Source organism: Trachinotus anak, unplaced genomic scaffold, assembly GCF_046630095.1.
Source record: "Trachinotus anak isolate AG129_WGS33_773 ecotype Australia unplaced genomic scaffold, CSIRO_AGI_Tana_v1 ptg000094l, whole genome shotgun sequence".
In the NCBI taxonomy this organism is placed as follows: Eukaryota; Metazoa; Chordata; class Actinopteri; order Carangiformes; family Carangidae; genus Trachinotus; species Trachinotus anak.
The window spans coordinates 20,001-22,500 of record NW_027273945.1 but is presented as its reverse complement, the minus strand read 5'-3'; positions in this window follow the sequence as shown (position 1 = coordinate 22,500).

Sequence of the window (2,500 nt, the reverse complement as noted above, 5' to 3'; positions counted from 1 at the left end):
TGGCTGGGTGATATGCCTGGGTGCTGGAGCTCTGATACAGGGGAGAGAGGCATGTGTGTGTGGCTGTGGAGGTCCTATGGGGGTGATGTGTGGCCCTTTAATGTCACAGGGCCAGTGGCTGGGTGATATGCCTGGGTGCTGGAGCTCTGACACAGGGGGATAGAGGCATGGATGTGTGGCTGTGGAGGTCCTGTGGAGGTGCTGTGTGGGCCTTTAATATCACAGGGGGAGAAGCTGGGCCATGAGCCTGGCCCCTGGAGCTCTGATACAGGGGAGAGAGGCATGTGTGTGTGGCTGTGGAGGTCCTGTGGAGGTGCTGTGTGGGCCTTTAATATCACAGGGGGAGAAGCTGGGCCATTAGCCTGGCTCCTGGAGCTCTGATACAGGGGAGAGAGGCATGGATGTGTGGCTGTGGAGGTGCTGTGTGGGCCTTTAATATCACAGGGCCAGTGGCTGGGTGATATGCCTGGGTGCTGGAGCTCTGACACAGGGCCAGAGAGGCATGTGTGTGTGGCTGTGGAGGTCCTGTGGAGGTGCTGTGTGGGCCTTTAATATCACAGGGGGAGAAGCTGGGCCATGAGCCTGGCCCCTGGAGCTCTGATACAGGGGAGAGAGGCATGTGTGTGTGTGGCTGTGGAGGTCCTGTGTGGCCCTTTAATGTCACAGGGCCAGTGGCTGGGTGATATGCCTGGGTGCTGGAGCTCTGACACAGGGGGAGAGAGGCATGGATGTGTGGCTGTGGAGGTCCTGTGGAGGTGCTGTGTGGGCCTTTAATATCACAGGGGGAGAAGCTGGGCCATGAGCCTGGCTCCTGGAGCTCTGATACAGGGGAGAGAGGCATGTGTGTGTGGCTGTGGAGGTCCTGTGGAGGTGCTGTGTGGGCCTTTAATATCACAGGGGGAGAAGCTGGGCCATGAGCCTGGCCCCTGGAGCTCTGATACAGGGGAGAGAGGCATGTGTGTGTGTGGCTGTGGAGGTCCTGTGTGGCCCTTTAATGTCACAGGGCCAGTGGCCTGGTGATATGCCTGGGTGCTGGAGCTCTGACACAGGGGCAGAGAGGCATGTGTGTGTGGCTGTGGAGGTCCTGTGGAGGTGCTGTGTGGGCCTTTAATATCACAGGGGGAGAAGCTGGGCCGTGAGCCTGGCCCCTGGAGCTCTGATACAGGGGAGAGAGGCATGTGTGTGTGTGGCTGTGGAGGTCCTGTGGAGGTGCTGTGTGGGCCTTTAATATCACAGGGGGAGAAGCTGGGCCATGAGCCTGGCCCCTGGAGCTCTGATACAGGGGAGAGAAGCATGTGTGTGTGGCTGTGGAGGTCCTGTGGAGGTGCTGTGTGGCCCTTTAATATCACAGGGCCAGTGGCTGGGTGATATGCCTGGCTCCTGGAGCTCTGACACAGGGGGAGAGAGGCATGGATGTGTGGCTGTGGAGGTCCTGTGGAGGTGCTGTGTGGGCCTTTAATATCACAGGGGGAGAAGCTGGGCCATGAGCCTGGCTCCTGGAGCTCTGATACAGGGGAGAGAGGCATGTGTGTGTGGCTGTGGAGGTCCTGTGGAGGTGCTGTGTGGCCCTTTAATGTCACAGGGCCAGTGGCTGGGTGATATGCCTGGGTGCTGGAGCTCTGACACAGGGGGATAGAGGCATGGATGTGTGGCTGTGGAGGTCCTGTGGAGGTGCTGTGTGGGCCTTTAATATCACAGGGGGAGAAGCTGGGCCATGAGCCTGGCCCCTGGAGCTCTGATACAGGGGAGAGAGGCATGTGTGTGTGGCTGTGGAGGTCCTGTGGAGGTGCTGTGTGGGCCTTTAATATCACAGGGGGAGAAGCTGGGCCATGAGCCTGGCCCCTGGAGCTCTGATACAGGGGAGAGAGGCATGTGTGTGTGTGGCTGTGGAGGTCCTGTGGAGGTGCTGTGTGGGCCTTTAATATCACAGGGGGAGAAGCTGGGCCATGAGCCTGGCCCCTGGAGCTCTGATACAGGGGAGAGAGGCATGTGTGTGTGTGGCTGTGGAGGTCCTGTGGAGGTGCTGTGTGGGCCTTTAATATCACAGGGGGAGAAGCTGGGCCATGAGCCTGGCCCCTGGAGCTCTGATACAGGGGAGAGAAGCATGTGTGTGTGGCTGTGGAGGTCCTGTGGAGGTGCTGTGTGGCCCTTTAATATCACAGGGCCAGTGGCTGGGTGATATGCCTGGCTCCTGGAGCTCTGATACAGGGGAGAGAGGCATGTGTGTGTGGCTGTGGAGGTCCTGTGGAGGTGCTGTGTGGCCCTTTAATATCACAGGGGGAGAAGCTGGGCCATGAGCCTGGCCCCTGGAGCTCTGATACAGGGGAGAGAGGCATGTGTGTGTGGCTGTGGAGGTCCTGTGTGGCCCTTTAATGTCACAGGGCCAGTGGCTGGGTGATATGCCTGGGTGCTGGAGCTCTGACACAGGGGGAGAGAGGCATGTGTGTGTGGCTGTGGAGGTCCTGTGGAGGTGCTGTGTGGCCCTTTAATATCACAGGGG